This window comes from Martes martes (assembly GCF_963455335.1).
Source record: "Martes martes genome assembly, chromosome: 15".
Taxonomy (NCBI): Eukaryota; Metazoa; Chordata; class Mammalia; order Carnivora; family Mustelidae; genus Martes; species Martes martes.
The window spans coordinates 60,157,388-60,179,275 of record NC_137903.1 but is presented as its reverse complement, the minus strand read 5'-3'; positions in this window follow the sequence as shown (position 1 = coordinate 60,179,275).

Below are 21,888 nucleotides of genomic sequence, written 5' to 3'. Positions count from 1 at the left end.
AAGTTATAAAAGAAGTTTATTTTTTTTTCTGACACCGTGTTTTGTCGTTTCTGGAACACTTTGAAAACCCCGTATTGTTTCACCACGTGGCTCTAGCCTTGTTGAGGTACGTGGTATTTCTCCCAGTGCAAGATTCTGGATCATGCTCCCGGCTTCTTCCTGTAGAATTCCTGCTAACATGCACTTCCTTTTCTGCTTTTCCACGTCCTGACAACACTGTGTCAGTACTGGTTGTCTTATACTGTGTGGGACAACAGTATGACATCAAAGAAGAAAAAAAGGGGGGAAAGAATTAAGTTAATTTCCCCCCACTTGGAGGGACGATTCTAGAACAAAATTTGCCTTTTTAAGATACACAAGCCACCCCAGGGGGAAAAGTCTTCAATTGCTGCTTTTCTCCTTTCCCCATAGTTCCCAACACATCAAGAACTGATTAATAAACATATAGACTATATCCTTACACAGTTTGTCGGAGGATAAAATGTACACAGTTTATTCCCATAATTATCAGACTTCTAACAGTCCCTATTGGCAAAATGACTCGCTTACAGATTTCTTGCTGAAACACAATAATGGGTCACATATTAATTTTATAGTAACCTAACCTACTTCTTATTTTTGAGAAAATAGTCCCTATGACACCAGGGCAAAAAAGAATGTCTCCAAAGCTCTTGTAAATATTTAACTCTGAGAGTTGTGGCATTCTGAATTACTAATATCTCTTACCAATTTTAATTTTCATGTGTTTCCGATTTTAACATCAATATATTTGTGAGAACCAAATTTGTCCCATAAGCCATAATGCCCCTCCATATTTCTCTGAGTCTCACCATATTGTATTATATATTTGCTGGATTAAAGCGTAAAATTAAGTATTGTGTAAACTACAGTGGATTAGATACTCTGGGCTTCATGTATTTGAAAAATTATAAACTTTTATTTCTATTCTACTTGTCTATAGTCATTTACAAATTTCTAGAATAAAATCATGTCAGCTCTTGTTATAGAATTATTATTTATTATAGAACTATTATTTATTTAAATAGCATTCTTTCCCTTAGACTGTGCCATCATACATTTGGCAGAATCTGCCCTTTAGGTACGCTGGTACTCCACACAGAGCATATGCTAGCTTTCTCCTCTTCTTCCTTGTCAATACATCACAGTCATACAAGGAGCAGAGTACGTTTATCCATGAGAATGTCCCTCCCAAATTTCAGGGAGAAAGCCCTCATTCTTTCTTAAGCCGGATATTCTTGGCTAACATCTTTCAGTTGTAGTAATTTATGCATCTTAAGAAAAGCCTTCACTCTTCTTGACTACCAATGACTAAATTAGATACTGAGAGCTATGTCTTAGTACTTTTCCCATTTGGGGGGAGTTACTTAAACTGGAAGGTAGGTTTAAACAATGCCACTTCTCTGCCTTAATAGAAAGGATATCTTGTCCCGAATGTCTAGGATAGGACGTGGCACAAAGTACACACAGAAGGTTTGTTGACTGAATGAATGAATGAGTGAAAAAATAAATCTGTACCCTCTTGTCGGTTTATACAATACTATCCTCTTGGGGTGGCTTATTGGCAAGATCATGAATGTACTTGGGAGGCTTACAGACCTGAGTTCAAATCCTCTCTCAGCAGGATTTATGTCAGACCAGTTGCTTAACATTTCTTAGCCTAATTCCCTCCTTTGTGAACTGACAGTTACAACTACTTCAACAGTTTATTATGAGAAATAAGTGTGATGAAATCTTAGAATCTAAAACGTAGTGAGTGCATAGCAAGCTAATATTCCTTTATCTTAAATGTGAATATATTCATTATCATAACACTAGCTGCTACAATAAATAAACACAAAAATCTATCCTGGCACACAACAACAGAGGTGTATTTGTCACCCATGTAAAGTCCTGAATGCAGACAAGTTGCCTCTAACCATTTATTCTTACAAATGCTTAGGGTCTGAGAAGCCTGGGTGGCTCAGTCACTCGGGTGTCTGCCTTTGGCTCAAGTCATGATCCTGGGGTCCCCGGATTAAGTCCCGCATCAAACTCCTTGCTTGATGGAGAGTCTGCTTCTCCCTCTGCCTGCTGTTCCCCCTGCTTGTGCGTACTCCGCCCCCCATCAAATACATAAATAAAATCTTTTTTTTAAAGATTTTATTTATGTATTTGACAGAGAGAGAGAGATCACAAGTCGGCAGAGAGGCGGGCAGAGGGAGGCGGGGAAGCAGGCTCCCCGCTGAGCAGAGAGCCCCATGTGGGGCTCGATCCCAGGACCCTGAGATCATGACCTGAGCTGAAGGCAGAGGCTTAACCCACTGAGCCACCCAGGTGCCCCACATAAATAAAATCTTTAAAAAACAGACAAGCCCACAAATACTTAGGATCCATGTTTCTTCCATCTCAGAGCTCCGACGTGTTCAATGCATAATCATGACATCGAGCAGGCAGGAGGGAAAGCATGGAGGTCATTCAAGGAAGGTTTTCGACACCTCACTTCCATTCACATTCCGTTGGCCAGAACTCTCCTCCGTGGCCACCTAAGTATGAAGTAGGCCATGAAATGGAATCAGTCTAGGCCAGGAATTAAAAAATGAGATTGTTTTGATAAACAGCCAGCCAGTTTCTGCCACAGTTGGTTTCCGAAGTAACCACGTGAAAGCCACGGACTGTAATTAATGAATATTCTGGATGATTAATAGAGGAATTTTCAAAAGAACTTAGTTCAAACCTAGGTGGATGTAGCAGAAGCATCTGTGGCGATAGTTATCGATACAGATCACCTTTTGCACAGATGTCCTTCTTCCTGTGTAGGTCAAATGTCTTGTGTTAGTAACACGTGAGAATACCTGAGACTAGGTATGTCACCAATCTGAAGACACAAAACTGGGATGCTTAAAGCCTTCTGGAAACCTCCCTCTTATGTCACTGTCGGATTTTCTCTCCGTACTATGTCACTCAGTACGAATGAACATTTTTCATTCATATTGTCCTTCTAAGTCTGACAGCAAAGGAAGCCATCTCTGGACATTACGTGTAGTCTGTCAGGACACTTGAGTCACAGAAATGACTGACCTCAGTTAAACAACTGCTCAGAGCTAGAATTCATGATCTAATTCCAAAGCCACCAGCATGCGTAATTATTCTCCCTGGCTGTGTGGGAGGATCCAGGTAAGCAATAAAATGAACGCATCCCAGAACCCCGTTTGAGGCTAGAATTTTCAACTTCCTGAGGTGCTGTGCACAGTCTAGCCGTTTCAAAATAGGCTCTGTGAGGCCTGAGCTTTTCAACAGGACAGCTCCCAGTGAAGCCACCGCAGTGAGTTTCCAACCCTCACCTAGATAATCACCCCAGCCGTTCCCTGGTCGGCTCGGGTCAGTAGGGTTCTGTTCCAGGAAGTGTCCCCATCCATTTAAAACACAATGTCTTCTGCTAATGCAAATACCTTCAGAATCACCAGGGACGGGGACCTTTTGAATCTATGCCTGACTTCCGCGCCGCTGCCCCCACGATGAAAGCTTTCAATTGCTGACCTTGTGATACGTCATTCAATAATCCTGGTTTTTGCTATTTTATAGCAGGAGGAAATTCAGTCTGAGACTTTTTCCCTTGGCTGTTAGTTACTAGACAGAACTATGGCCACTTTAAGTTACAAACACCATCTCAATTCAGAAATTGGATTTTAATCAAAACACTGAATTTAATTTATAGTTCAAGCCTCCTCTGGGCTGGAAGCCGGTAGCGGGGAAAGCAGGCGAGCTCCGCTTCTCGGTTTTGGGTCTTGTTTTCCTCTTCCAGCCGGCAAGTCAGTCCCTGGGTGGGGGATGAACAGTCCTCCTCCAGCGGGTCGGCTTGGAATCCGGTTTCGCGCTCTCTCCGTCGGATACACAGAACCAAGCAACAGCCTTTGCAGGGCACCGTGCAACGTGAACGTGCCGGGCCCCGTGTTGGAAAAGAATTCAGAATTTCAGGATGGCGACAGGCAAACGTTGAACCGAGCGTAGGTCCCCGTGCACGGGTGTGCTCAGGCCCCGCTCCCATGACGCCGCCGGCGTGGGTTTTAGGCCAGATCTCCAGGGGCTCTTTGGGGTCACTTCTGGGCTCCTCTGACTGCAGCCCCTATGACAACGATGACACGCCTCGTGATCCTTGTGACCCCTCGGCTTGGGTTCCTCAGCACTACTGGAGTCTCCCTACCGGAGTCCTCTCACCCTCCGGCAGAAGGTCTCCAAGGAGGGACTCAGGATGGCCCCAGGCCAGCTCTTTCTCTCCCCAGAGGCTTCATCTGCGCCTCGGGAGATGCTTACCCATTCTTCACGCTGCAGGCCACTCTTCCTGTCTTGGTTCTGCCACAGAGGCGCCGGGGGCAGCCTGCCTCCCAGTTTCCACAGAAACCCTTCATTGGAGGGAGCACCTCGCAAACTCTCCAGGGAACCCACGGAAGCCCGCGGCAGCCCCTGGCATGAGCTGAAGAAGCATCCCCCACCCCCTCCCTCCCCAGTGAGACGAGGACCTCGACTTTCCCCAGTGTAATCTTTTCAAATCTCTCTGTTGAACTTTCTCCTCTATTTTGTATTCTTAAAGTCAAGGAGTGTTCCAGTCATAGAACAGACTTCGAGCTATTCCTTCATAATAGTTACCCAACGTGAAATTCCCTGCTTTTTGTATCTTGGGATCTCAGTTAAAACTTAAGGTTTAGATTGAAATAGTATCTTCTTTACATTTGCTTCTATTTCTTTTGTTTGTTTATATTTCTGTTTGGCAAAATATGTGACAAACAGCACATTAGCTTTTTCATATATTGTTAGGTAGCAATATTAAATAATTAGACTCTAGCCTTGGTTAATTTCTCAAAATTTAATGTAAAGAATTTTAAGTTGAGTGCTATGAAAGTTTATCTCCAAAAAGCCTACGATATATAAATATGCCACAAAATCAAAATATGCAAGTACAGTGTGTACTGAGAGTTGGTCACTTGAATGAAGGTGACATTGAGTCATGAAAACTTCTGAATATGAACATGAAGCTCAAATAGATTTTTTTTTAATAGCATAAGCTTGCCTTGAGTTTTCGCTGCCTCTGATAGCCAAAGAGGACGTGCCTTCTTTTGTTTTATATCAAAGTAAAACAATCTAGAAAATGATGGACTTTGCCATCAACGGTTAGTATCCAAAATTTCTAAAGAGCTGATGCAACTCTACACCCAGTAAACAAATAATCCAATTAAGAAATGGGCAGAAGACATGAACAAATATTTCTCTAGAGAAGACATGCAGGTGGCCAAAACACACATGAAAAGATGCTCAACATCACTCATCATCAGGGAAACGCAAATCAAAACTACAAAGAGATACCACCTCACACCTGTCTGAATGGCCAAATCAACAATACAAGAAACAAGAGATGTTGGAGAGGATGTGGAGAAAGGAGAACCCTCATGCACTGCTGGTGGGAAGGCAAACTGGAGCAACCATTCTGGAAAACAGCATGGAGGTTCCTCAAAAAGTTAAAAATAGAGCTACCCTACGACCCAGCAATCACACTACTGGTTATTTACGCAAAAAATACAAAAGCACTCATTCAAAGGGATACATGCACACCTATGTAAAGAACAGCAGTATTTAAAATAGCCAAAATATGGAAACAGCCCAAGTGTCCAATGACTAATGAGTAGATAGAGAAGATACGGTATATATGTATAATGGAATATTACTCCGCCCCAGAAAAGAGTGCGACTTGCCATTTGCAATGACACGGATGGAGCTAGAGAGTATAATGTTAAGTGAAATCAGTCAGTCAGAGAAAGACGAATACCATATAATTTCACTCAGACATGGAATTTAAGAAACAAAACAAATGAGCAAAAGAGAAAAAACAAACAGACTCTTAACTATGGAGAACAAACTGATGGGAGGTGCGGGGGAATGGGGGAGATAGGCAATGGGGATTAAGAGTACACTTAACCACAACCAGCAGTGACTAACGTATGCAAGTGTGGAATCACTATACCGCACACCTGAAACTAATATAACACTGTATGTGAACTATCCTGGAATTAAGATTATAAACTTAATTTGTTTAAAAAAGCCTAACCCGGGGAGAATGAAATGAATATGATGGGCTTTAGAATGGATTTTGGTGCCTAGTGTAAACTTCTTAATTTTATCTGGCTCCATTGAAAGTGTTACTACGCAGGCGCCTGGGTGGCTCAATCCACTGAGCGACAGGTTCTTGGTTTTGGCTCATGTCGTGGTCTTGGGGTCCTGACATTAAGCCCCACCTTGGACTCCACAGTGGACGTAGAGTCTGCTTGGGATTCTCTGCCTCTCCCTCTGCTCCGCTCCCCTGCTCTCAAAAGCTCTCTCTCTCTCTCTCAAATAAATAAATAAATAAATAAAATCTTTAAAAAGGAGAAGCCTTGAGTATACAGGTCAGAGAATAACAATGTATAAGCATGTCACCCCTCATCTTCTGCAAAGCTCTTTCCTTGTAGATATCTTTTTCCAAATACCTGAGGAAGTCCTTGTGCTGCATGGCATCTAGACATCTTATCTATGAGCCAAAGGTTCTTTAGATGAGTCATAAGAAAAAATGTATAAAGAGTGAGAATAAAGGTGAAGTCCCCACTTTTGTTACTCTTCATGCCTTTCCACCTTCAAGTGAAAGGTGGATTATTGTAACCTCTTGTTCTTAAATCTCCAGAGTTTCAAAAAGCTTATTTGCTTATGTGCTTGTCCAATTAACTTCCCTGATAAAATGTTTTACCCCTCAGGCCAGGACCGCTCACATTTGAACATTCCCTTCAACTTACTTCCCTAAAACTTGTTGGCTCTATACAGTTGAAGGTCTAGAGGCAACTGTGAGTACAACCCAGTGCCTACTTTCAAGAGGTTCCATCTATTGGGAGACGGAACATAAATAAGCAACGATACACCAAATGCGTGTGACAATAGAAATATGTGTAAAGGGATAAAAGAGCACACATGGGAGCATTAACAATTAATGAGAAGGAATAAGTCTGGCAACCTAAAGAGAAGTTAATGACATCGTAGCTGAGCTTTAAAATGAGGTCAGAAGTTGATGGGACAGGAGGCATTCCAGGCAGCGAAAGGAACGCAAAGAAAAGCAAGAAAGAGTAACATCAGGGGCTCCAGGAAAAGAAAATGGGGGTAGAAAAGATTTAAGGGACATGAAGAGATCTGAGCTGGAAGAAGAATCATGAGAGGAAATAAGAGTGTACATTTATGCAAAAGCAGTGGAGAAGGAGAAGGAAGAATCTCCAAGAGCAACTTAGGATGCAAAGTCAGGTGGGAAGGATGATGCCCAGAATTCTGTCCTCCTGCAGCAGGAGAAGCGATGGTGTGGCACTGGGCTAAGCACTCCATAGGAACTAACTGACTTAGTGTCTTCAGCATTGGGGGATGTGAAAATACAGAGATTAAAAGACGTCGTCTGAAATTATAGGTCTGCACCAGAGCGTGGGGTGAGTGGTACCAGCCAGCCATGTGATGTTAAGAACTGAGCCTTCAGGAGTACTCACACTCGAGGGCAGAAGGAGATGGAGAGACCAAATAGCCAAATGAGCAAGTAGAGAAACAGAAGAAGTTATGAAAGCCAAGGTAGGACAGCGTTTCAAAAAGGAGGCTGTATTCTCCTGTGGAAATGCTGTAGGGAGAGTCAGGTAAAGGAGAAAATCTGGTAAGTCCCTCCTGACTTTTACAACTGGGAAGTCACTGGTTGGCTTGGTGGAAGGGATCTCATCGTGGAATGGGGCTGAAAGCTTCACCCAACGGAGCTCAAGAGAACCCAGCCGCTTGCGGAGGAGGGGGTAGTACAGCGGTGGGGGTAGGAACGAATATTTATTGAGACCTACTATGGGCTCAGCTTGGTGCTGGCACTTCGCTTAAGGGTGGCAGGATGAGAATTTGAAGTATTGACTGTTGTTTTCTGATTTCCGATTCCCCTAGCACTTCCTCACCCTTGAGAGAGCCAGAAGCTTGTTGGCTTGGGAGAGAGATGGCAGAATAGACTGATAAGGAAAGGAGTCCTTTCCTGGCTTCTTAGTTTCAAAAGCCTAACCCGGGGAGAATGAAAATGATTCTAGAACTTTGGTTTGGGAGAATTCTGAGGCCAAGAACAAGGCTTCACACACCCTTATGTCCTTCATACCCTAAGGCTTCACACCACCACAGTCCTTCAGCTAGACCAGTCCTCCGGCTAGACCAGTCCTCCGGCTAGACCAGTCCTCCGGCTGGCTGGAGGAAGAGAGTTCAGGGGTCGAGGGACAGGGCTCTGGAGAAGGGCTGACCTGTACCCTGGCCTGTGGGGCCAGTGTGAGTGGGAAAAATGAGGAAATAACCTAATAGCCTTCATGATTCCCAAACAAGGGAAGTTGTGTTTCTTTAAGAGCCTGGGTGGAGGGAGGATGAACCAGAGGTCGACCCGTCCCTGTGGTTCATGTAGGCATTCAGAGAGCTTCCAGGGGTCCAGCATGACAGGAGCAGCAACTGGATTCCTGTGTGGCTAAGATTTCTGAGGTTGTGGGGCGTCTGGGTGGCTCAGTGGGTGAAGCCTCTGCCTTCGGCTCAGGTCATGATCTCAGGGTCCTGGGATGGAGCCCCGCATCGGGCTCTCTGCTCAGCAGGGAGCCTGCTTCCCCCCACCCCAACCCTGCCTATTAAAAAAAAAAAGATTTCTGAGGTTGCATGGGGCTCTAGGCAGGTATCTGAGAGCCCCACGCTCAACTGTTATATGGGATCAGCGATAAAGTTCTAGCACACCAGCAAATGACAGTGAAGGGACTGAGGGGCAGCTCAGTGGTAGCTTTGAAGGACCAACGGCCAAGGGACAATTGGGGTGACCTATGTCTCAGAGGATGCCAGTGTGCACAGACAACCAAGACCAATAGCCCTTTGTCTCCATGAACTGGTACCACGGAAGCCATTCTCCCCACTGCCTTCCCTCCAGAACTTCATCATGATGCCAGGCTTTCTGGAACCTTCTAACCACCCAGCAAAATAAAGACAAAAAAAGAAATAAAGTTGAGTTCTAGAAATAAAGGTGAATTTCCTGAACACTTGAATTTGGGGAAATTAAATTCATGCCTACCATATGTATCCTGACACTTCCTCCTTATTACAATGTCCCTAAATAGGTAATGCCCTTCCCACATTATGGGAGATGAACTAGGTTCAGAGAGATTCAGGAATTTTCTAGGCGAGCAAGAGACAAAGCCAGGACTCACCCCAAGATCCCCCTTACCCCACAGCCGGTGTTCTTTCCATCAGACCATTTTGCTCTTTCAAAAAGTTTGGCAGAGAAGAGGAGTGTTAGCCAAGGGGGAGCTTGGAGGTGATGGGATTCTTTCGAAAGAATGAGAGAAATTAGACAATATAAATGGGGAAAGGGAAAAGAGCCAGTGGAGGGAAAGAGATTGAAAATGAAGGAAAAAGGAAGATCCTGTCTCAAGAGATGATTCTATAGGATGTGAGAAGAGAAGAAAGATAAAGGGCTAAACCTTGAATGGAATGTGGGTGCTTCCCAAAGATAGGAGAGAACGCAGAGAGGCTTTGCTTGGGTAGAGTTTTGTAGACAGGAGGGAGAAATTTGACAATGCTTGTAGGATGCATGTAGGATGAAGCCGCACCGTAACTGCTTGCATCCAGTGCCTTGAATGTCAAGTGCTATATATCATGAATTTGATCAAGTTCCTTCAGCACTGCAGTAGCGTCCTGTCCAGATATGCAATCCCCTCCTCACAGGACTGAATCAGACATTTCTCCAGCAGGAATGTTGGTCACTGACCCTTCTTAATGGTGTCCCCTGGGGAACTGCCCACAGCTGAGAAAGCTGCTTGACCCCAGATGACATCCCCTTCCCAATGACTCTTCAGTCGCAGGTCCTGAGGTCCAGCCCCTTGCCTCGGGTCAGGGCAAATCTATAGGGCTGCCTACCCGCACTGCTCCCCCAGCCCTGCCCTGGGATCAGCTGAGGTCTTTGTTCCTGTGACCTGCTGACTTTCCCTCTGCCCGACCCTGCACCTGCATTCTTCACTTCCCCCCCAGGCTTCAGTGCTCCCCCAGAACTTCCTGCGGGCCAATCTCTGTTGCAGTCTGTGTCACTGGGAAAGGAACCTGGGGGGGGTGCGGCGGGGAACACCAGCATGCCTTGGGGAAATCAAGGTTTTGTGAATGAACAGCTCTGTGGAGGGCAACAACCTCCTTTTTTCCCTGCCCTCTTTTTTTCCATGCAGATTAAAGTGACACTCCCGACTTCTCTCATCACTTCCTCCCTTGTTCCCAGAGACTCATCTGATAGGGGAGTCTGGGAGGGAGTCACTTGGCCCTTAGGCCATTTTGGGGTGCCCCATTTTGGGAAGATACGTTGGCTCCCCCTCCGTGCCAAAAGAGACCTGCTCTGCCGGCATGGCCTGTGGTTTTCTGGTTCTGGGACAAAGTGTTAGTGATCTCACCTGCCTACAGGCCTAGATTCACTTTTTCCAGCCCAACCTGATTCGAAGGGGCTGTTTTCTGGTCCAGGGCCTATCTTTTGTATTGTGTTTCTCCCTTGGGATCCAAACTCACAAAGAGGAGAGGGGGAAGCTGTTTCACTCCCTGAAAACTTCACCTCTGTGGCCCTTTTGGAAGGGGGGAAAAGAAAACACTACTTAGTGTTTGGGTGGCTTTTGAGGGCAAGAGCTGGCCAGAATGAGAAGGGACGTGAAAAAATAAACATGATGGGGAATAGGAGATAAAGAAAAATACAATGGTTGCAACATTTTGGAAATGGCCCTGACCTCTAGTCCTCCGGGCAAAGCAGTTCCCGCCTAAGAGGAATGAGCCACAAACAGAAGGTACCCAGGTTCCCGGTCGTTAGATTTAAATAATTGTTCTTTGATTCTCCAAATTTGGGGCTTAATTCAAAAGACTGGCTCTGTCACAGAGAAGAACTGCATCGACTTTTTGCAGAGATCAGTTTTGTCACTAATTTAATTACATTTTATTACCAAAAGGTACGTATGCTAAATGGATCCACATATCAAAACCTCTATTATAGATGTGCAGGAGTGATGGTAAGGGTGACACTATTTTTATTAATGCCTGTTTTTAAATTACCTTACTTTGATCTCATTTTACCCCCAAGCTACCCTCCAAATTAATTTTTCAGGCTTAGTCCCAAATTAAGGAGGACTCTGAAATGTTGTCCATAAGCCAGACATTAGGTAAGATTTCGTTTGTTTTGAGAATAAAAAAGGCTAAGGGACATTTACATGTTAGACCAGTTGGGTGTTTCCTATTTTGCCATTTCCACATACTTCTGATGTTCGTTTCTGTTATCCCCTACCAGAAGGAACCAGGTTACAAGGGCTAGAAATCCTGTATTTGGCCCTTCTCATCTGTTTGGGTTGATGTTAGGACTTCTAGGGTACCCTTAAGGATGGATTAAATGAATCCGTAAAGCATTTGTTACTTGCCAGTTGTATTACTTATGGATAATGGTACTATCAGGGGCCCCTGCGTGGCTGAGTCTGTTAAGCGCTGGCTCTCAGTTTTGGCTCAGGTCATGATCTCCCAAATGATGAGATCGAGCCCTGTGTGGGGCTTGAGAAGTCCCACCCCCTGCACCTCCCCCCCAACTCACTCTCTAAATAAATAAATAAATAAATAAATCCTTAAAAAATGGTATTTTCCGTTTCCTTGAAGGCATTCAGATTTCCTATAAGAATGAAAGCAATGCAAATGTAATTTTCCACTGCTTATAATAAGGTTACAAGGTGCAGGAAATGGGGGGGGTGAAGGGTCTTCAACTTCTCATCTTACTGTAATATTCCTAGCCCTCTACGAGAAGAGGAATGTATGAGCTCCCAGAATGACTCTGCTCTCAGAGGTGATGATGGGTTTGCTCTGTGCTATCGACACTCGTACCTGGGCCTCTTGTGATCAATGACACACAATTTGGAGACGGCTGACTGGGGTTAATGGTGCAATCTGTGGCTTTGGAACAGAGTTCTTCTCTATGTGAAACTAATTGGCCCATATGGGGATTAAACTGGTAACAGTGTCCTCATTTGTCAACCCTTCTACTCAGTGTTTGAGTCTGGTCGCTCTTGAGCCCTGCCCCCAATTCAGCCAGTGTGTTTTCACATCATAATATCCTAACTTGGGAAGGAGGAAGAGGTAATTTTTTCAAATATACAAGCAATTCATCAACCCCAACCACTGCAAGAAAATCGTTAAAAATGAAATAATAATTACACGATTGCCAATGATTCTTCAGTGAATATCCCCGAGCTGCGGGAAACAGAACAGGAGGCAAGTCTGCTTCCCATTAGGAAGCTTACTCCATGGCAAATTCCAGAATTACTTTCGAAATTGTCAAGACATGCCTTTAGAACACCCTCCTTCCTGCCCAGTTGTCACCCTAATAGTCTCGGCTCCCCCAAACCATCGGCTTTCAAATGGACCTGACCTTCTCTCCTCACTTTATTTATCTTTGTTTTGATGTTCAACAGAGAGTTTTCTTTACTCCTGATCCCAGAATATTTTTAAAATATTTACCAATTACACAATTAATGTCCCGACGTTGAAAAAACAAAACCCCGCATTCTTTGCCACAAAATAGAAGTCCATCCTTCAATACAGACTTGAACTCAGACTTCCAATTCAACTGACGACATACTTCAACAATACAGCACATTTAAATTCAAAGCTTCTTTCTGAAATTTTCTCTCATTTTCTTCTTGATTAACCTGATGACTTCCTACAATTCAACTGATTTTTAACTAATGCACATAAAAACAAGCCCCAGGTTGTCAATTAAGTGTGCTATGGTTGAGTCTACAATGTAGTAGAAATGAAAAAGCCAAACTTGTAAAAACACAGGGAACTGGGAGTGAGGGAATAAGACTAACATTGTTGAAGGCTTTGAACTTGGAATGAGTTGTAAATAGGCCTTAGAGATCTTTTTTTTTTTTTTTTTAAGATTTATTTATTTTAGAGAGAGAGCTAGAGAGAGAGAAAGAGAGAGAGAGAGTGCGCATGAGCACAGGTGCCCAAGTGGGGGGAGGGGCAGAGGGAGAAGAAGAGAGAATCGCAAGCAGACTCCCTGCTGAGCGGAGCCCCAAGGAGTGGAGATTGGGGGGAAGGGGGTTGGGGCTTAATCTCATGACTTGAGCCAAAATCAAGAGACTGACACCTAACTGAGCCACCCAGGTGCCCCAAGCCACAGAGCTCTAAGGCACAATGTAATGACTTCAGACAACAATATTATACTATATATTACTATATATATATTATACTATAATCATGTAATATGATAAATATTGCTACAATAGCGATCATCACAGCATGTAAGTGTATCAAAGTACACATGGTACACCGGTAAGTCTACACAACGCTGTATGTCAAATTTATTCAATTAAAAAAATAAAAGAAGGAAAACACAAGAAATGGGGGGGTTAAAGGGGAGGTAAATAGGAAGCTCACAGGGGACAGATCATGAGAAGGGAGAGTATCAAGGTGACCCCATTTATATGCCACAGAAAAGCATTTTCTTTACTCTTGGAGGCTATTTCTTCCTGCCCAAAAGATTGCTTAAATAAGTGAACTTTATGCAGTTATAGAAACAGCGAGCATTTCCCACAAGTAGTGATAAAGACCCACACTCAGGGCACCTGGGTGGCTCAGTCAGTTAAGTGTCTGCCTTCCACTCGGTGAAAGAGCCTGGGGTCCTGGGATCGAGCCCCACATTGGGCTCCCTGCTCAGTAGGGAGTCAGCTTCTCCCTCTCCCTCTGCCTGCCACTCCCCGTGCTTCTTGTTCTCGCTCTCTCAAATAAATACATAAAATCTTAAAAAAAAAAAAAAAGACCCCCCACAAAAAAGGGACAGAGTGGTGTGGACCAGTAGACTTGACAAGGAAAAAAGTTATGTGGACTGCCTCTGAAAAAAGGTCCCATCTTAGTCCTGCTGGCAGAGTTTTCACAACTCCTTAGTGAATAGAAATTGGAATTTAACATTAAAACTGTAATGTTTGTAATTTGTCGGAATATTTATATCTGCTTAAACCAACATTTGATTCTCTTGTCTTCATAAATTCTTTATTAAAAGGACTGCTTTCAAGAAATATGTGTAGGATATACACTACCTTATTATAGTAATCAAAATTCTAATTCCAAGATGATTCAAAAATCAGCTCAGCAGCTTCCTGAGAAAAGAATGCTTTATTTAGTTAGAGGATGCGGTATATTATATTTGTATGGTGAGAGGGAGCGACACTGAACCAATATGTATGAAATGAATGCACACAGACTTTAAGTCCTCTATTGATTTATATTCCATTTTTAATTGTGAAATATAATATTTATGCAGGAAGCACATAAAACATGTATATAGGTTGGCCAATAATGTTAAAGTAAACACCTATATAACTACCATCCAGGTCCAAAAACCAGAACATGGATCTAGTGAGCTCTCCCTCAACCTTAGCCCCCTTCCTTTAAGAGTAACCACTGCCCTCCCTTCTGAAATAATAATTTCCTTGGTTTCCATTATAGCGTCTCTTCCAATTTATCAGCCTGTAAGTTCTAAGTTTCTTTTCATTTGACTTTCTCCTTTGTTCTCAATATTATGGATTTAAGATGCATCCATACTATTTGGAGTAGCTATTGTTTCCTCCCCATTTTTGGACTATATAATATTCCATTGTGTAAATATAGCATGATTTTTAAAGGAGTATATCTCTTTCATCTAAACTCTCAAATTTAATGACAAAGTTAAAAAAAAAATAACATCTCCTTATTTTGTTCTTAATACCTGAAGACTCTGTAATGCCCCCTTTTTCATTTTTTTGAAAGATTTTATTTATTTACTTGACAGAAACAGAGAGAGGGCACAAGCAGGCAGAGGGAGAGAGAGAAGCAGGCTCCCCACCAAGCAAGGAACCCGATGCAGGACTCGATCCCAGGACCCTGGGATCATGACCTGAGCTGAAGGCAGCTGCTCAACCGACTGAGCCACCCAGGCGCCCCCTCTTCTTCATTCTTGATACTAGTTATGCATGCGCTCTTTCCCCTTTCCCTCTCCTCCTCTCCCCCTTCCCCTCCCTCTCTCCCTTCCTGTCTCTATCCCCCTCTCTCTCTCCTGGTTGATTCTCACTAGGGGTTGGTCAATTTTAACAACATTTTAAAAAATACAACTTTTGCAGTTACTTATTTTATACTTGTTTTGAAATGCATCAATTGCTGCTATCTTTATTACTTTCTCTCTCCTAACTTTCTTTGGCTTTATTTTGCTGTTCTTTTTCTAACTTCCTGATGGTGGTTGATGGACTCATTCATTTTCCGTCTTCCTCCTTTTTCAGTATACGTATGTAAGGCTACACATTTTTTTCTCTAATATTTCTTTAGCTGTGTCTCATACGCTTAAGATGTCGTATTTTTATTATCTTAGTTCAAAATAATTTTTATCTATGTTCTGATTTTTTTCTTAGAATTAGGCAGTATTTCTTAATTCTCCCAAAGATTACTTTGTACGGCTTCAATCCTTTCTGATTTATTGAGACTTACTTCGTGTCTCCGCTTTTACTCAATTTTTGTAAATATTCCACACGTGCATTTGAAAAAAAGTAAGTACTCTGCAGTTGGTGGGTATTGTGTGCTATATATCTACACATGCCCAAAGGCAAATCTTTAAAAATCATATTGTTAAAATCTTTTATATCTTTACTGATTCCTTTGTCTCCATAGTCTCAGTTACTGAGAGAGGTATATTAAAATCTCTCATTATGGTATGAACTCACCTCCTTTTCTTGAAGTTTTGTCAGTTTATCATTTATATGTTTTAAGGAAACATACAAATTTAGAATTCTTATCTCTTCCTGGTGAATTGTACCTTTTATCATTGTGAAGAGACCCTTTATCGCTAATAATGCTTTTGACCATTATGTACATAATGAGAGAGAGAAAGAGGGCTATCGAGCTCGATACACACACATTCGAATGTGCATATACATATGGGTGTATGTGTGTATTTTACATGTAGTATGTATACATGTGTGTGTGTGAAGGTATAGCAGCCTAATTTTGGTTAGTATTTACATGATTTTTTTCATCCTTTTACCTTAAATCTTTCTTTAAACGTTTCTGTATACTTAACCCTTTGCAAGGGTTTAAGAAAACAGAATCCGTCATTTTTCTCCTTTGACCAGAGCATTTAATTCATTTATATTTCATGTAACCATCAATAAAATTCGATTTTAAAAAAATCTGTTACCCTATTTGATGCTTTCTATTTGGTCTGCCACTTTCTGTAGCTTAATAAGGAGCTCACTCAGCAGATCCCAGTTCAATGCAAGGGCATAAGGCACTAAGGCTTCCTTGTAATAAAGCCGGTTTACTGCCCAGGAGGGTCCCACTGTTACAGAGCCAAATTGGTGTCCCTGCCTTCCTCCAAGTCCCTCATAAACACATAAGATCGCATAGGACAGGGTCCTCCCACTGGGTCTCCTCCAGTTTGCCTCTGTCTGGGATGATGAGCAGTGGACCTTGGGTGATATTTTCAGCTACTTTGTGCCTTCCAGCCTGTTATGCCCATGGTACATGTGTGTATGCCCTTTGCCCAATACCGTTCTTATCTTCTTTTTCACCGATTTCTTTCTCTGTATACGTATTCTTGGTTCTGTACTGATTTGGTGATTACTCTTTCTCTATTATTTTAGTAATTACAACGTGGAAAATCAATATACTCATGTCTAAAGTTAATCAATACCTTTATCCTCCTCCTGAGGTGATGTGGGGGGGAGGGGGACAAAAAGGCAATAAAACAACACTTGAACCTTGTTCCCTCCATAGTTATCAAACTAATATATTTTTGCATTTGTGCATCTCCATCAAATATCTTTTTAAAAAATCCCTGTGATACATTACTAGTAATGTTTTATGCAACCGGTGATGGTTTCCTTTATCCAAATATTTACCGTTTTTTTTCTCTCCGTTCTTTTTCGCATCTTGAATTGTCCTTCTTCCTTCCAGAAGCACAACCTTTAGCACCAGCGCTTCTTAAGCTCTTTGGGATAGAATCTGTTTTTGTTTTTTTTTTTTTCTTTTAGTCGTCACAGACTAATTTTTTTTAAGTACAATAACATGAATTAATGGAAAAATTAAATGAAAAAAGTGAAAGGCACAGGGCCACCTGGGTGGCTCCGTTGGTTGAACATCTGACTCTTGATTTCGGCTCAGGTCATGAGCTCAGGGTCGTGAGATGCGGCCCTGCCTCTCGTTCGGCGCTCAGAGTGGAGTCGGCCTGGGATTCCTTCCCCTTTCCTCTCCTGCCCATGCTGCTCCTTCCCCTGCTCACATGCCCGCTCTCTCTTTCTAAAAATAAACAAATAAACTCTTAAAAGAAAGAACGGTACAAGATATAAGCCCCATATTTTTATTATTAGTTTCAACAGACATCAAAGTACTCTGTCAAATTGCTGTGTGTTTTCTGAAGACACATTCCTGGTTCCTTGACTTCTCTCATGGGCTGGCATTAGCCCACTGGTCTCCCTCTTGGAACTACTGTTTTAACATTGTCCTGAGTACCTCCCTGCTAGCAAACTACTCTCAACTTTTATGTGTCCAAAAATGTCTTTTTAAAAACTCCCCATTTTAAAAAATGAACTTTTTACTGTAGTACATTATACATACATGCCGAATATCATACATTAGTTTTGCTTGGTTTTAGATTTATTTAAGTGGAATCATATTATATGTATTTTTTTTAAGATGGATTTATTTATTTGACAGAGAGAGAGATCACAAGTAGGCAGAGAGGCAGGCAGAGAGAGAGGAGGAAGCAGGCTCCCTGCTGAGCAGAGAGCCTGATGTGGGTCTCGATCCCAGGACCCTGAGATCATGACCTGAGCCGAAGGCAGAGGCTTAACCCACTGAGTCACCCAGGCGCCCCAAAATTATATGTATTTTTATTGATTTGGCTCATTTCTGTCAGAATTTTTTTTGTGAGATATATGTGTTGTCGCCCAGGGCAATATTTTGCACCTTGTCATTCCTGTATAGTATTCCACTATAGGACTATGTCTCCTTGAGAAATAAAATCTATTCCACCATCGATGGGCATTTACATGTTTTCAGTTTGCTGCTGTTATCGAGAATGTTTCTGTGAACATTCTTGTACGTCCCTCGGTACACAAATGTATGTGTTTCATTTAGGTAGATCCCTAGGACTGGAGATGTTGAATCGTTAGCTATATGTATGCTAGGCTTTGCTGTCAAAAGAATGCCTCGTGTGGAAACTCACCCTTACCAGAAACCAGCCCTTCTGTTACTGTTTGTGGATTTTTGCAGCAAGGGAAAATTTCTCTTTTTTTAAAGATTGGTTAATAATTCTTGCTTAGCAATATTCAGAATTCAATATAAATTTTCTTAAGTTCCAAACTTGTTTTGAGTACAGTAACTCTGCAACATATATGTGTATACATATTCATGAACCTAATGATTTACAGATAAATTGTTATATTTGTCTTACGTCTCACTAATGAATGTTATTTTGCATTATTGTTCCATTTGATAAGTAACTCCTATTCCAGTGACCCACCTTCATTGGTAGAGTATGGAGACGGTCCTGAAGATAAAATAATTATGGAACATCTTATTCTTTATTCTTTCGTTAGACCATGAACGTGAGAACCTTGGCTGCCATGTTATACTTGTTAATAGTATGGGAGATAAAAGGGTCAAAGACTGTAATCCTGTGAGCACAAAATAAGAAAAATCACTAAGATATTCCTAAAGCCAGAAACTTAGATTGGGAAGAGGTTAACGTGAGGAACTGTTGCAAATTTTGTAAATATAAAGAAGTCCAGGGAAGCATGCTGATACCAAGTACCATTTTAGGACTATTTCTGTCGAACAAAAGGAAGAAAGGAAGTAAGTATGGCTTGAGGTCATTTGCTCATTAATTTCTTCAGAGCATTAAGAAAAAGAGGCTTAGGATTATTAATTTGTTTTCAAGAAAAGACTGTGAATAAATATATAGTAGAGCAGAGCGGATAAAGGATTAAAGACTTGGAACTTTGGTTTGCGTCCCAGCTTTGCTATGTGCCAGCTATGGGAGATTGGGCAAATACATAACGAGACTTCAGTTTTGTTGTCTGTAAAATGGAGATAATATTGGTACTTAGCTCGACGGTCGTTTCTAGTTAACATGAGAGACTTGTAAACTATGGAGCAGAAGTCTGGGTCATAGGTATATTGCTTTAGTCTCCTGTGGGTATTTTTCTAAAAGTTTTACTTATCGGTCACATTTTAAAAATTTGGATTTCAAACTTTTTCCCCTAAAATCAATTTTATCAGGCATTATTTATATAAGATACAAGCACCTATTTTAAGTATAGAATTCTAAATTTGTGTAAAGGTATAGATCCCTGGAGCCACCACCACAGTCAAAATAAAGAACATTTCCATCGCTGTACGAGTTTCCCTTATGCCTCTTGGCATCAACCTCCCCACCCTACCTCCACAGTCCCAGATAACCACTTAGCAGCTTTCAGTAATTACTGCTTTGTTTTGCCCTTTCTAGAATTTCATATAAAAGGAACCTTACAATATGCCCTCTTTTGTACCTGGCTACTTGTGCTCACCATACTGTTTTCCAGGTACCTGTGTTCTGTGTACCAGTCGTTCATTCTCTGATACTGCCAGGTACTTACCCGCTCTATGGGTCTAGCACGGTTCGTTTATTCATCCACTAAAGGACATTGGGATTGTTCCAGCTTTCGGCTATTATGAACCAAACTACACTGCACATTTCTGTATAGGACCTTGGGTAGACATATGTTTTCATTTCTCTCTGGTAAATACCAAGGAGTGTAGTAGTTGGGTCATATGTATCGTACGCTTAAGTCTATAAGAAACTCCAGGGGTGCCTGGGTGGCTCAGTCCATTGAGTGTGCAACTCTTGGTTACGGCTCAGGTCATGATCTCAGGGTTGTGAGATCGAGCCCCACGTCAGGTTGCATGCTCACCACGGAGTCCGCTTGGGTTTCTCTCTCTCCCTCTCCCTCTGCCCCTCCCCTCGGTGCTCTCTCTCTCTAAAATAAATCAAAAAAAGAAACTCCAGTTTTTTTCCAAAAGTGGCTGTACCATTTCACATTTCCACCAGCAATGCATGAGAGTTCCAGGGGCTCCCCATTCTCACCAACACTCAGGTCATCAGTCATACTAGTTTTCACCATTCTAGTGGGCATGCTGTCTTATTTCATTGAAGTTTCCTTTCTTTCTTTCTTTTTTTAAGATTTTTATTTATTTATTTGAGAGAGAGAGAGAGAATGAGTTGAGGGGAGGGGTAGAAGGTGAGTGAGAGTGAGAAGCAGACTCTCCACTGAGCAGGGAGCCCGATGCAGAGCTTGTTCCCAGAACCCTGGCATCATGACCTGAGCCCAAGGCAGACACTTAACCAACTGAACCACCCAGGTGCCTCGAGGTTTTCATTTAATTTTAATGACGTTGAGCATTTTTTTTCATGGACATATCTTCTTAAGTCATGTGTTGGTTTCTTATAAGAATGTTTGTCTTGTTATTAAGCTGTTGGGCACATTACACGTTCTGGATGCAAATCCTTTGTTGGGTATATGAATTGCTAATATCCTCTGGTTGGTGGCCTGCCTTTTATTTTGATAATGACGTTTTTTGAAGTGCAGAAGTTATTAATTTTAATGAGATTCGATTTATCAATATTTCCTTTAACCTTTTTTGTACCATACTTAAGAAATCTTTGCATGAAGATTTGCTCCTATGTGTTCCTCTAAACATTTTGAAATTTTGCCGATTGCAATTAGGCCTATGAGCCATTTTAGGCTAATTTTTTAGTATATAGTGTGAGACAAGTCTTCACGTTCATTTTTTTCCCTCATGAAAAAAAGTATTCACGTGGGTCTATTTCTGAATTCTTTATTCTATCCCATTGATTTATATGTGTGTGCTTTGCTAAGACCACATACTATGATTATAATAGTTTAAAAGTAAGTTTCAAAATCAAGTAGTTTAAAGTTCTCCAACACTGCTTCTTTTTTAAACAATTGCTTTGTCTATTCTAGGTTATTGCAGTTTCCATAAAAATTTAAGTGTCATCTTGTCAATTCTTGCCAAAAAAAAAAATCGTTTTGAGGTCTTGATAAGAATTGCACAGAATCTTTAGATCAATGTGTGTGGAATTAACATCTTGAAATTATTGAATTTTCCAATTCATGAACATTTTAGGTATTTTATATATTTAGGTATGTTAGATATATTTAGGTATATCTCAGAACTTATTTAGATATTTAAAATTTTTCTTGGGGGGCCTAGATCACACAGTTGGTTAAGCATATGACTCATGGTTTTGGTTCAGGTCATGATCTCAAAGTCCTGAGATGGAGCCCTGAGTCAGGCTCTGTGATTCATATATAGTCTCCTTAAAAGTCTCTCTCCCTCTTTCTTTGCCTCTTCCCCCTGTGCTCTCTCTTAAATAAATAAAGCTTTAGAAAGAACTTTTTTCCCAATGTTTTTTAGTTTCTATGTACAGATCTTACATACATTTGTCAATTTTATCCTTAAGTAGTTTATGGTCTTTGAAGCTATCGTAAATGGTACTTTCTCATAAATTTGCTTTTCTGATGATTTGTTGCTAGCATATAGAAATACAACAGATATTTGTATTTTGATCTTGTATTACAAGACTTTGTAAAATTAGTTTACTGATTTCTAGTAACTTTGTAAATTCAATACATACATGATCATTTGCAAATAAAGACAGTTTTATTTTTTCCTTCAAATCTGTTTTTTTTTAACTTTTTAAAAAAATTTATTTATTTGACAGACAGAGATCACAAGTAAGGAGAGAGGCAG